At 35.4% G+C, this 14,231-nt stretch overlaps 1 long non-coding RNA gene across 1 annotated transcript; it reads left to right on the top strand.

Annotated features, from left to right (window-relative positions):
- Positions 1 to 1,940: 1,940 nt before the first annotated feature.
- On the top strand, positions 1,941 to 13,947 carry LOC110681136. The gene is made up of 2 exons (XR_002503103.1): positions 1,941 to 2,192; positions 13,660 to 13,947. It is a non-coding gene; the product is annotated as an uncharacterized LOC110681136 (long non-coding RNA).
- The last annotated feature ends 284 nt before the right edge of the window (positions 13,948 to 14,231 follow it).

Genomic DNA, 14,231 nt, shown 5'->3' with positions numbered 1-14,231 from the left:
TAAAAAATATATTGGAAGCTTCTTAGAAAATTCAGAAAAAAAGTTGGTTATTTAAATCTCCTATAAGAAATCTCAGACTTATTAATATGAATTATAATAAATTTTCTAATGGCAGCAATGATTTGAAGATTACTTTACCCAAAAATCATTATCTAGAAAACTCCAGAAACTAGCATAAAGCTTAAAAAATGGATCGGTGATCTACGATTTCTTCAGCTAAATGCTTATAAAGCGGTGAATTAGGTAGATGTTGGCCATATTTGGATTCTAAGATGATTAGCATTAAATCAGCAGAATTTTGCAGAATTATTTGTAATATTTTCACACAAATCGGGGCTGATTTTTTACTAGAAAATTTTGGTCAATATTTTCACATAGTTTATCAGACAAGTTTTTGACAGAATTTTAAGAAGGATATTTGTCAGTTCTGGACGGCGTCATCACGTGACTTTGGATGGTGTCAAGTGGTCAATTTTCACAGAATCTTTTATAAAAATTCTGTTTAAATCTAGAGAATAATTCCAACAAAATTCCTTACTAGGTTATTAGAGAATAATTTAACATTGAAATGAAAACAGGAAGCGATAATACTAAGTTTTATTCGTAACATGAGCAATAATTTCAATTGTGCAATCAAGCCATATCACTCACCTATATTTTTTTTCAACTAAAAAATAAGCATCAACCTCTCAATACCATTCAAAGAAAGAAAGTCATCAAATGATACATACTTCCGATCAATTTACTGAAATCTGTGAGATTGTTCTAGAAAATTCGAAAAAAATACCCAAATGTGACAGATCCATTGGTAATTATAACCGCATAACAGTCACATTGAGATTATAAATGCGCCTCGTAATATAATATCAATGAAATTTCTATCAGAATTATTTTCTGACTATTCACCTAGTATGCGATATGAGTTGTACAAAATATCAGCCTGAAAAAAGCACTTTTGAGTTCCTGGTAATTTTAAGAAATTTTAGTTTCCTCCCATACTGCCATAAAATGCACACTTAGTATTCCATTTACTCAATGCCTACTTTGGTCGAATGTTACAAATATGCAGTTATGGGCAGTGCATTGGCACATATTCTTCAAATTGTTAGATGTTTCATAACGAAACGACATTATTCGAAAAAGCTTCTTGACGAAATTGTTAAAGTATTCATTAAAATTATCTACAGTTGTTCTCACATTTTTTGATCAAAAAAATAAAATTGTTTTGATGGATTTTTTTTTCAATCTAAAAAGAATCTAAACAATTGTCTACTAGCATTTGTTTGAGAATATGCATTATACAGAAATGTCTAAAAAAAGTTTTATAGATTCCAGTAACTTCTGCAGATTTATATCTAGCCATATAAACAGGAAATGTGTTAAAAAAATATTAACCTCCGAGCTATCAGTCATACCTCCTAGGGACAAAGGAAGGGGCGCTCAAATGTCCGTTCGCCAAGGGCACCATGAGGCCAGGCTACGGCTCTGCATGGAACTTAAATCTCATTAAAAGGCCTAGGCCTTCGGAATTTTTAAAACGATATTACATAAAGTTGTGTCACACAAAAAAACGGAATTAAACTTTTGTTAAGGGGCGCTCATATGGAGGTTCGCTTATTTTTTAAACGATTTGCGTTATTTAAATGGTTTTAACGCTGGAGCCGGGCTTCTGAGTGTCCATTAACCCACAATGTTATGAAGAAGTAAAAATCCAAATCATATAACATTTGCAACTGTCATATTGAATTACTTCACCACTGAGACGTTGATAAAGAAGGAGAAGCTTCTATTTTTAGACATCCCGTTAAAATTTCAGTTAGTTTGACAACTACGGTCAATATTAGAGCGAGTAAGCGCATCATTAGAGCTTGCACACTGGCCAGTGAAGGATAGACGATGTATCGCCCTTTAAACGCACACACAAAAAGATTATAGTAAAGTGGTTGGTTGAATCGGATGGAACATAACATATGTAGGCAGCCACAGCAGCTGCAGTCAAGTCAGTGAGATCAGTGCGTTCTCGTCTCGCACATACAGAATCCTCGTCGCGCAAGTGGGACTTTCTGCGAAACGTACTCAAAGTGAACAGTACACATTTTACGCGATCGAATTGTAAAGAGCATCGTATTGTGTCGTCGCGAATATGAGAGAACAATATTTGCAGTGATGTAGTATCGGCGACAGTGTTGAAAGTGAGTGAGGTTTGCCAAAACCTTTTGCCTCAGTCATCATGAAGCAGACAGAAACACACGAACATTGAACGCCTCGCGGAGAAAGGCGAGAGAAAGTGTTGTGGATATAGCCAGACTTACACACCGTATATTCTTCACCTGCTGTTGTCAATACACCATTGAATGAAGCCTATCCAGATGAACGAATTCTCTCCATCGCAGAGAATAAACCTGTGAACCACCAACACAAGACCAGTTTTGCGTTCAGAATCTCTATAGTGCATGAAGTTGGGATATCGCAAGTCTTCGCGAAACGTTCATATCCATTGATATACAGTGATAGTGAAGGTGTTCTGTCGTTCTGTGTGGTGGTTAGGGTGATTCAATTATAGAAATTTTTTATGTTGGTTTGTTTCGCGGACTATCTAGGTTTAGAATTACACTTGTTTTCACAAAATTTTAGTAGTATAATTTAAAATATGACATTTATTACACATATGTGTTTTATGTCATGCTACACCTTCTTGATACTTCGTTCATGGTACTACAACAGCTAGTCCATATTGGTACAGCATACAACATGACCGGCTTAAAAATGTTTGAAGTTCAGAAGCTTGCTCTTGCGACAAAATTTAGATTATTTGTTAATATGTGAATACAGACATTTTATATATTTGTTAAATTTGACCCTAAATTTTAAATTTGATTTAATTTAATAATCAAGGTTTTGGTTTATGTGGGCATATTAAAATTTGAGCTTTGGAAGTATAAGGAGAAATCTTCTACTTACAGGAAGTCTGTCAGACTTGCAGTTCTGATAATTTAGGGAAATTTGGTGATAACTTTCAGATACAGTTTCACATATGCAGTGGCGTGGGAAGTGGGTAGGACAGGTAGGACATGTACTACGAACAAAAACACCTGGGTAAGACAGTCAAAGGATTATCCTACCCACGATTCAACAAAAAACGAGATCAACAGAAAGCTTGACTACTTATCATCTGTTCAATATACATACAAGCATACATGTTAAGAACGATTGAGATTATCTATAGTGAACTGGGGAACTAACTGTAAAAATTGTTACAAGAATCTTCTTCAACCGCTAGCAAAACAAATGGAGCAATCGTTTGCAAAAATATCTACGACCAACCATTTCAATGTTTTGTGAAAAATTTCCATGATGGTTCCTGTAAGTAATTCTTTAGAACTGTCTCTATCTTACATACTAAATCATCAGAGAAGTCTTGAAAAATCTTTGGAGAAAGTAATGGATTAATCTAAGGCCAGTCCCATCGTGTTACACGCAGCACGAGTGTGATGGTGCTAGCGATTTCTGTAAGTGAGATCACACTTGATATAATCGATCAAAGTTATGCTGAATCTCTTGACGATTTTCAAGGCAATTCCTATATATTTATATATTCCATAAACATATTTTGAGCAGATTAAAACGATTCTCAGAATGTTTTTTTTTTACAGGTTGTTATAGAAATTCCAGTGGAATATTTGATGGAGTTTCTGCACGATAAAACAATTCTCAAGAATCTTCTGTTTTTTTTTTTTTCAGAAAACTGTTTCTATTAGCCACTACACAAGACAGCAGATTTTTTGCTGTTTAACAATTTTTATCTAGAAAATTAGAACATCCTCACTGGTTGTAAAGACAATAATTTTTTGTCAAATTTCTTTAATAAAAATTGGTTCAAAAAGGATATACATATAATAAATTTTCATCAGTGGCGATTCCCTAACCTCAAATCTACCTGTTCCACGAATGGAAATTCTTGAATTTCAGCAACAAATTTGCATCTAATGAGTAGAGTTTTTTTTAGAAAGCACGATTTCAATCGTAAACTTTTGGGTATATGATCTAAATTTGTCAAAATAGTCATTTTTAGATACGTAGAACAGGTAGAAAGTGAGGTTACGAGTCGCCACTGATTTTCATATACTTTAATATGAATGATAATACAAATTATTCCAACGAATGATCTTAAAGACAGGGTTGATAGCAGGTTTCTTTTTAGAGACCTTGTCCATGTATTAATGTAACTCTATAAGAAGTATTATATTTAATGAGAGTTCTCTTTAGTCTCTATTTTAACCAAAATGGTCTCTAAAGTATCTATTTTCCTAATTCTGTTTGCATTGAATCCTGATGCACAATTGCACACGCACCAGAGAAACCTTAAGAGACTAACGAGTCCAACAGGCTCTGCAAGAATTTCGTCACCGATTCCTCGAGGAAAAACTTCAGGAATCATCGTTGTGATTTTTTTAGATTTTTTTTTCAGGGTCTCCTACAGGGATCTCTCTGAGATTCTTTTAAAGGTTTTTATACCAAATATCCCAAACATTCTTCCAGAGATTTTTCAAAAAATGTTTAGAAGAATTTTTCCAGAATTTGCTCCTCCAGCTTCCAGCTACCTCCAATCATTTCCTCAGGTATTACCTTATTTTTTTTTTTCAAAACTGTTATAGAAATTCCACCAGTTATTTGTTCTCTAATCTTTCAACTGATTTCTCCAGTTGTTACAGTAGGAGATTTTGAAATTTTTGCTGGGAAATATCTCAGCAATTATTTGAAATATTGACTTGAAACTAATTTTGAAAATAGCGCCTTTCGAATTGCTCATTTTATAGTGTCATACAAAACCAATCTTTTAAAGGGACTATCATTATGTTGAAATTTATTTTTGATGTCAATTGTATTAATTTTCATTGGTAAGTAGGTAGAATCAAACATAAACAGAGGACAATTCTTTTGCTTTGTTTCTAATGAGGACCAACTCTTGTTTCTTTGAGCCAATGTCACCCCATCTATGGGGTGAGAATGGATCAATTTTTCATACTTTTATAAACTAATGGAAATTAACGATTTTTTTTATTGTTTTTTTTTCGATATTTTCAAATCTATCTCCCATGAGATGAAATATTCTCATGGCGAAACAGCCAAATTACAAGATTTATCCAGCAAACAACATGAACATATGCGTTTTTGACCCATTGTCACCCCGACGATGGTATCCAATAGGTTTGACTAACTATTTTTCTGTTAACACGGATTGATTTTCTAGATCATTTATCTCCCTAGGAGAACTCAAAAACAGTTCAGAAAACATCAAAGATAAGTTTTCTACATCAATTCATGCAATTTATCGAACATGAATTTAGAACTAAATTTAAAACATTTCGGAGAAATTTTCGGTCTTCAACATTTTGTTCAAATTTAGAGCATATTTCATAAGAAGTAGGGTAAATCGCCAAATGTTGAACGGTTAAGAAAGACGTTTTTATGTTATTTGATTGTAATGGAAATTCTGATAGAAAGGTTGCTAAAAAAAAAGCATTCAACACCGTAGGCGATTGTTTAACATTATTCCTGTTACATTTTTGGCACTGTAAAGTCCATTTTGAAATTTAAAAATATATATTTAAAAAGATAGTTCTATTCCCAATTGTTGAACACATACATAACCCATATTATCCTAATGTTGAACGATTGTCGCTAAATGTTGACCGCTTTACTCTCGCATTCATTAAACTTGCAAGTTCGCGATCCTCGTCGGTTGTGAGGACAGGGTAAGCTCCGTGAAGCACTTTCCCTGACCACTCTGGGCTGAGACGGAAGTGAATCGTCCCCTTCGGCACTCCATAGACTTTAGCGGCTTCTCCTGATGTACATGTACATTTAGCGGCTTCATTGATCGACATTACAGCATCAATCTCGCGATTGGGGTTATACTCCGGATAAATCGGAAGCTGTTGCGTAATTTCAATCATGATGTAAACAAACAAACGGTGATGGCATTTATGCCATAGTGAAGATAGTGAAATTCGAAAAAGATTCAGGATATAGCCAGGGATGCAATTAATTATACTTTGCTGAATCGCGTTTTTCATCATTGCAACAGACACCATTATAGGATTTTTTTAATAATAAGGGGCTGTCCATTTATTACGTAAGACATTTTTCGGGGTTTTTCAACCCCCCCTCCCCCCATGGTAAGATTTTTCGTATGAAAATTAACAATAATTTGTATAACACGTAAGAAATCTCCCCCCATAAACCCTTACGTAATTAATGGACCGCCCCTAATTATTCAACAGACAATTAAAGCAATAAACAATACTATATTGTGTAATGCAATATTCCATTTCAATATAGGTGTTTGCTACGAAAATAGAAAATCTGGCAATACTGTTGATGAAACCAAGCCTGTCATGTTATGCTAGTGTTCAACAAATGGAAAATGTACGTGAATCGAAAATGCAATTGAAAATGTTGTAATTATTGCGCAGTTCCCACCTTATTGGACCCCGCACTTCAGAAGTGCGGGCGGGTTCATAAGTGCGGAAACGTCAAACCCTTTGTTTTCGCCGTTGGCGGGCAAGAAAAGGCAGTGAATCGGTTTCGCGCCAACGAAAATTGTTTACGTTTTATCAAAAACATGTGCTCTCAGCAGAGTTGCTAGTTTGGTTGTTTCATTTGTTTCACGAAAACTTGCTTGTAAAACATTTGTAAAAGTATGTCAGCCATTTGAAATAGGCTTGTTCGATTATAATTAATTGTGACAATGATGCAGTAAAGTGCAAATCTGCATTTGGATAGAAAACCCAGTGTAATTTGTCGCGTAAATGTACATTTGAAGAACTTTCCTTTTGCTTAGAAACATATTGGAACCACTGCTTGGTGACCTTCGAAATGCGATACACAACTTTCCCAATAATCCATTTATCAAAGCAAAGCACAATAAAAGGTACGAGTAAATTGTACGGATGTTTAGAAAATAATTAAAGTGGACTTTTACTGATATCGTGAATAGGTGCTTAACCCAATATACGTAGTATGTTTTACCACACAGCTTATTTCATGGCAGCCCCAGCTTAAGTTTTTTTTCTAAGAGAATTGAAATTTTCGTTTCACCTACCGATAAAAAATTAAATAAATATTTCGTTTAAGAAATTAATGTGCTAATTAAATTTATTGTGTCCAATAGTACAGCTAACTTACAAAATAATCTGTATAATTTATCGAAACTGTTTGAAAATGGTTCAATTTCCTGTTTTAACATGGTTTCTACAGATCGTTCAACATTTGGATAGCGTTCAACAATTAGCGAATTACCCTACACTGTTTCAACAGTTCCGACAGGCTATCGATATGCTAAAAATGAGTCTTTGCAATTCGAAGAATTATTAAAAAGGTTGATGAAATTTCGACCTACCTTAACCCTAAAGCAATTAAGTTGTACTTCTCAGTGCTACAAAAACAGTACATTTCAGTGCGACAAAATAGTTATTTATGCAACAAGTTGCAAAATGATGATTTTTCAGCACGAGTTGTACGTTTATCCAACGAGGCTCGCCGAGTTGGATAAATACAACGAGTGCTGAAAAAATCGAGTTTTGCAACGAGTTGCATACAACATTTTTTGCTATTTCGAAAAATGCTATTGAACTGGATAAACTCTAAACAAAAACAAACATTTCAAGAGAACCCACATGGGCATACAGCCATGCGTAGTTTCAATTCAGTATTTTTCAATCACGTAGGCTGTGCTACAGTAGTACCCATGAATGTCACAAATTTAGAGCTATACTTCCCATGGATCAATGCACGCGTTCATTCTTTGACGTTTTAGCGGTGCCGTGTTATTTATGTTACCATGGGAATGAGTAAATTCGGCACCGCTCAAACGTCAAAATAGTGAACTCGTGCACTGATCCATTGAATGAATGAACAGGTAAGACATCGAGGACAGTAGCTGACTACAAAAGCTGGACGATCCGATCCCACATCAAAATCGCCAACCTGTGTAGGAATCAGATCGCACAACGGGCTTAGACTCTAGTGAAGTGACTCGCCGTGTAAACCAAATGGACAGTCACTTCACTCGAATCGAGAATTTTCACCTGGCTATACGATACAGACTATTCTTACCTCACGTCGATTTTACGACCGGTGACCCCAAGAATCAGATACAATTGTGCTTATTCTGTGCGGCATGGCGAGACGAGTCGGTGAGCTGTCGACTCGCTTCAATTTGATTAACATCACCCGAGATGAGAACGACTCATCTCGACTCACACTCAGCGCAGAATAAGCATGGCATGAAGAGACTGGGTTATTAGGTTGACGCTTACCAAAACAATACTGAAAAGTGCTACTTTTCAGCACCGAAAAGAGTGCTGAAAAGTAGCACTTTTCAGCACTGTTTCTTTCGGTAGGAAAAGTAGGCCGTTATGTTGATCAACTTCTCAATGAAAAGTTGATTGATTTACAACGGAATTGCAAAAAAGTACTTTTTAGTGCTACAAAAATAGTTATTTATGCAACAAGTTGCAAAATGATGATTTTTTCAGCACGAGTCGTACGTTTATCCAACGAGGCTCCCTTTTCGATCCTTGTTTGGACCCGTGCCTTCGATTTTTTGTTGGATGCGTTATTGAAAGCTAGCGGTGATAATCCATCATGAACACCTTCTTGGAAAAAAAAACTGTCTTAGAAGGAGACTGTCGCGTATTGCCGAAAACCCTTAAAGATCGCGAACTTCTTCTAAAACATTCCGAAAAAAAGAAGCACAATTGTTTTTACTGATGACGACAAAACTGAACTTTTATTCAAAGTCGTCTTGAAAGGTCTCTCAAGTGACCTGAAGTCACCTGAAGAGATCAAAAATTGAATAAATTATATACTTGGATTTTCTCCAGTCCAAGTAATCATCATGAACAAGAGAACCCAATTTGGCATTCGTCGGAAAGGATTTTTTCAAGAAGTAATCTAAATAATATTAAAACTTCAGAAAAACCAAGACTTATGTTCGATGTCTGTGTGACATGGGGAAAATTATGGAAAACCTGAAGGAAATATTCAGAACCTCACTCAGTGCTGTCGGTGTCAAAAGTGAGACATGGTACAAAACATTGCCGCATGGACGTCTGACTTGTGAATGAAGATACCAAAAATTGTGTATGCACAAATTGTCTAACTTTTGGGATTGCCCTCCGCGTAAACGGATCGTTGAGGCTCGTTCCAGGCAGACGAACGGCAACTTTTTTGTAGCCAGAATTCCCCAAGTAGAATTTTCAAAAACTCTCATTTTGCAGCCAACGATCGCTTGCTTAATAATCATACCCACCAGGTAAATTATAATCATGCTCATTCACAAGCTAATTTTCTTCCGTCAAAAATTCTTTCGAATTTTTAAATTTTGAATGGATTAACCCAAGTAAAATCATATACCAATATTGTAGCAGACAGTTTCAGTTCTTTCTTTTGAAATTGTCTTCCTACGGGTAACCGTTCTAATTGTTTCAAATCAAATGGAAATACCCCTGCCACCGCAGGCAACTCATATTCCGTCTCTTCATCAACGGATAATCCCAACAAAAAACCATCAGAAATGAACCTACTTCTAGTAAAATGTGTCCCTTTGATTTTAAGTTATTAACTGAACAATTGAATCAAATGATTTATGCAATGTTCAAAACCACCAAAATGCATGAAGCAGTCCAAGTTGGTGTACAATTTATTATTAAAGTTGTTATAGGTTTATGTTTTTCTAAAAAAAAATATTTTAAATTTAAATGGTAAAAGATCCAAACTTTTTAGTTTATCGTTATGGTCAACTTAATGGGCAATGTGAGGGAGTTGCTATCATTATTCATAGGCGTATAAAACATCAACTTTTTTCGTCATTTGAAACCAAAGTTTTCGAAACTTTCGAGTGTTTCTGTTGAAACACAGCATGGTAAATATACATTCATAATAGATCCGACGGTAGAATTTTATCTGATGAGCGCTCTTCAGGATATTGCTCGATTTAATACATTGATAGCCCTACTTGTTTCTCCCTTCTAGAAACCCTTCTACGTTTGATTTGGTCTTAACCGACTCTAGTCACATTGAAACTTTAACTAATTCCATCCTTGAAACAAGAGGCATTGCAGTACTAAAAGTAAAATTCGGATCCGAGATTATATACCATGATCTTGATTTTAGACGATGACTCTTAACCCGTAGGCTACGGGGCTGACAACCAAAATTCAAATTGCTCGAATTTGAGCATAACTCCAAATTTTTCAGTGAAATTTTGAGGATTGCTTCACTAATAGTTGTAGTTTCATGAATAAGGGGAAAGTATAGATTCAGAGTATTGTGGACAAAGTTATTCCAGAACATCTCTGGGTCAGGTAGGGTAAAAATCACATAAACTTCCTCTTAGAACTCATTTATCGTTTGGAAACGAAATGTTTTCATACAAAAAGTTAATAGACCCGTTATTTTTAATAAGTTACGATGCTGCAGGATATTAAGAAAAAAAAAATAACCTAGAATAATGGTAAGGCCTCCAAAACATTCTGAAGTTTTGACCATAATCTACACAGGTTCATAAATTATTTTAAGCGAGTGATGTTCACTTTTAGTGGTTTACAGCACTCATTTAGCCTTAACAGACGTGTTCACACATTTTGACAAGATATTGGATATTGGAGGTCATCCAAATTAACCTGGAGTTCAGGTCATTTTGATCTATCAAATCTACTACAGTTTATACTCACCCAATTCCCGTGAAACCTTCTCGTTCCTATCCATAAAGCTATATATGACTCGGAAAATGTACTGCTATGAATATTGAACATCTTAAGGTCTTCAGAACAACTGAAGTTGTGGGCATCAATTTCTATATGCAGCTTCACTTATTATTCAAACAAAATGTTTTCAATATACCCATACTTGAGCGCAAATCTCCGTTAGAGTTAAAAAAATGTGTCAGACGTGTTCACAAATTTTGACAAGATATTGGATATTGGAAGTCATCCAAATCAACCTGGAGTTCAGGTAATTTTGATCTATCAAATCTACTACAGTTTATACTCACCCAATTCCCGTGAAACCTTCTCGTACCTATCCATATAGCTTTATATGACTAGGAAAATGTACTGCTATGAATATTGAACATCTTAAGGTCCACAGAACAACTGAAGTTGTGGGCATCAATTTCTATATGCAGCTTCACTTATTATTCAAACAAAATGTTTTCAATATACCCATACTTGATCGCAAATCTCAGATAGAGTTAAAAAAAAAAGTGTCAGACGTGTTCACAAATTTTGACAAACTTTAACGGAGACATGCCCACAACTTCAGTATGTTCTGAAGACCTTAAGATGTTCAATATTCATAGCAATACATTTTCCGAGTCATATAAAGCTTTATGGATAGGAACGAGAAGGTTTCACGGGAATTGGGTGAGTATAAACTGTAGTAGATTTGATAGATCAAAATGACCTGAACTCCAGGTTAATTTGGATGACTTCCAATATCCAATATCTTGTCAAAATTTGTGAACTCGTCTGTTAAGGCTAAATGAGTGCTGTAAACCACTAAAAGTGAACATCACTCGCTTAAAATAATTTATGAACCTGTATAGATTATGGTCAAAACTTCAGAATGTTTTGGAGGCCTTAGCATTATTCTAGGTTAATTTTATTTTTTCTTAATATCCTGCAGCATCGTAACTTATTAAAAATAACGGGTCTATTCACTTTTTGTATGAAAACATTTCGTTTCCAAACGATAAATGAGTTTTAAAAGGAAGTTTATGTGATTTTTACCCTACCTGACCCAGAGATGTTCAGGAATAACTTTGTCCACAATACTCTGAATCTATACTTTCCCCTTATTCATGAAACTACAACTATTAGTGAAGCAATCCTCAAAATTTCATTGAAAAATATGGAGGTATGCTCAAATACGAGCAATTTGAATTTTGGTTGTCAGCCCCGTAGCCTACGGGTTAAGACAGAAGAATGCAATTTCAACGCACTTGCGATCCTGCTATGAAAAATCTAGACAGGATCTGCAAAAAATAAAATAAAAAACGATTTTCTCAATTAAGGAACAACAATTTTAGTTGTATAAGCTTTTTTGGAAATTATGTAAAACTTTGAAAAAAAAAAACTCAGGAGCCAATTCCGGCATTGAAAAAGGGACACAAATTAATACTACATAACTAATTGAGAAAAAGTGCGCATAATTTTGATTTAGGACTCATTAGTCCAATTGAAAATCAAATTGCTTAGGACTTCGAAAGCATTTTCAATAAAGAGAAAGTTTTTTGAAACTTCCTGGGAGACTGATAGGAAGAAGTGAAAACAATCATTAAAAAAAATCAAAACTATGAAAACCCTTGGTGAGGATGGAACTTTGTACATCCTCACCAAGAAGCTTCCAGATAGTAGCTAATCATTCTTGGTTGATATATTCAACAAATATTTTCAGTTGGCATATTTTCCTGATAAATGAAAAATACCAAGGTTGCACATATTTTAAAACCGGACATATATTAAAAATTCTGCAGATGCTTTTTAAGAAGGTCATTTTGGTCCAATTCAACGAAAATTCAATTTTTGCCAATGAACAGTTCGGATTCCGACATGGACATTCGACCACTCACAAACTGTTATGTGTAACAAATTTCATTCGTTCCAATAAATCTGAAGGCTACTCTACTGAAACTCGAATTATACAGTATACATTGTAAGAATAATCCAAAGTTATCTATCAAATCGTACACGTCAGGTTGATTATCAGATCTCCAAGTCTGAAAGACTTCCTGTAAGAGTTGGTGTTCCTCAAGGCAGCACTTTGGAGCCAATATTTTACAATATTCTCACATCTGTTTTACCTGAATTACCTCAGGGATGTGAAAAATCTTTGTTTGCGGATGACACAGGCCTCTCAGCCAAAGAACAAAGCCTGCATGTCATCTGTGGTAGATTACAAAAAAGTTTGGATATTTTTTCTTCATACTTGCAAAAATGAAAGATTTCTCCAAATGCTTCCAACACTCAACTAATAATATTTCCACATAAACCAAAAGCTCTTTTGCCACGATAATTGCATAATATATCTAGTTTAAGTTAGGTTAAGTTAATTAACAGCGTTTACTTTTCGCTCTTATAAGCAGGTGAAATCAACTCACTTGTAAAAATTCTGAACTGCTACGGCAAATGAAATGTAATATGTAGTTAACAAAATGCCCAATTTAGTGTTAACATATTAGGATGATAGTGTTTTCTAACACAGAACACTGAAATATAAGAAATGAATGTAATGTTTGTAATGATATTAATAAAGAAAATATGTAATAAGGATCACGAGATGAAAAACAAGGGTGCCATACATCGATAATTTGGGTTGCTAAACATTGCTCTCTAACAAAAGATAAAGCATGTGGTCCAATGAATCACCCTAACAGGTAATATTCAGATGTGCGAGACGAAGATTCTCGTTTCTCCCGAGCGCCGAAAGAGTGTATATGCGATCACCTTTTCGCTCTCGAGATGAGCTAAACTGGTACTTGCGTTTTCGTCGGAGCCCGTCAAGTCCGTCAGTCAGTGAAAAAAGGTTTGATGGTGCAGAAATATGTATGAGAAGTGAAAAATTCGACTTTTTTCTCCTCTGGTTCTTGTGTAGAAAAAGCAGAAGGATATACACGGCAACGCGGAGAAAATTTTACCAATTCTTGTGATATGCATTAGGTTTTTTGAGTTTTTGTTTTGTGCGGGCGTGATCCATTTTTGTGGTTATTGGTAGTGCAGTTCTCGGGGCACTTGCAGTGAAGAGGAAATTTTCGTGGGATACAGCCAAGGAAGAATAGCTATCTCGGGTGAAGTGAAGTGTGAGCCTGCAAAAAGTTAGGCAAAAAAGCAGAGTTTCCCAAGTAGTCCTATCTGGCGTGAATGGAAATTGCGTGAAGAAAAGTTCGAGGCAGGAAGAAAAAAGCGAATCCAGTGTGTGGTTGAGTATTGATTAAGTGTTCCGTCGTCACCTAAACCTCAGCCGAGCGCCTCCAGGATATAAGGCACAACATCCGATTCACCTTCAGCACTGAAAACTGGGATTACAAGGACGGGAAAATGTTTACGGGTACCCTACGTTTGAAAATCTGCGAAGCCTGTGGCCTGCGACCGACGGATTTTCAGACGCGACATACGATGACATTCGGCAGACTCAGCGATCAACTCATCGATCCGTATGTCTCGATA

This window comes from Aedes aegypti, unplaced genomic scaffold (genome assembly GCF_002204515.2).
Source record: "Aedes aegypti strain LVP_AGWG unplaced genomic scaffold, AaegL5.0 Primary Assembly AGWG_AaegL5_hic_scaff_458_PBJ_arrow, whole genome shotgun sequence".
Taxonomy (NCBI): domain Eukaryota; kingdom Metazoa; phylum Arthropoda; class Insecta; order Diptera; family Culicidae; genus Aedes; species Aedes aegypti.
The sequence above is the reverse complement of the archived record's forward strand: the minus strand, read 5'-3'. Positions and strand labels throughout refer to the sequence as shown.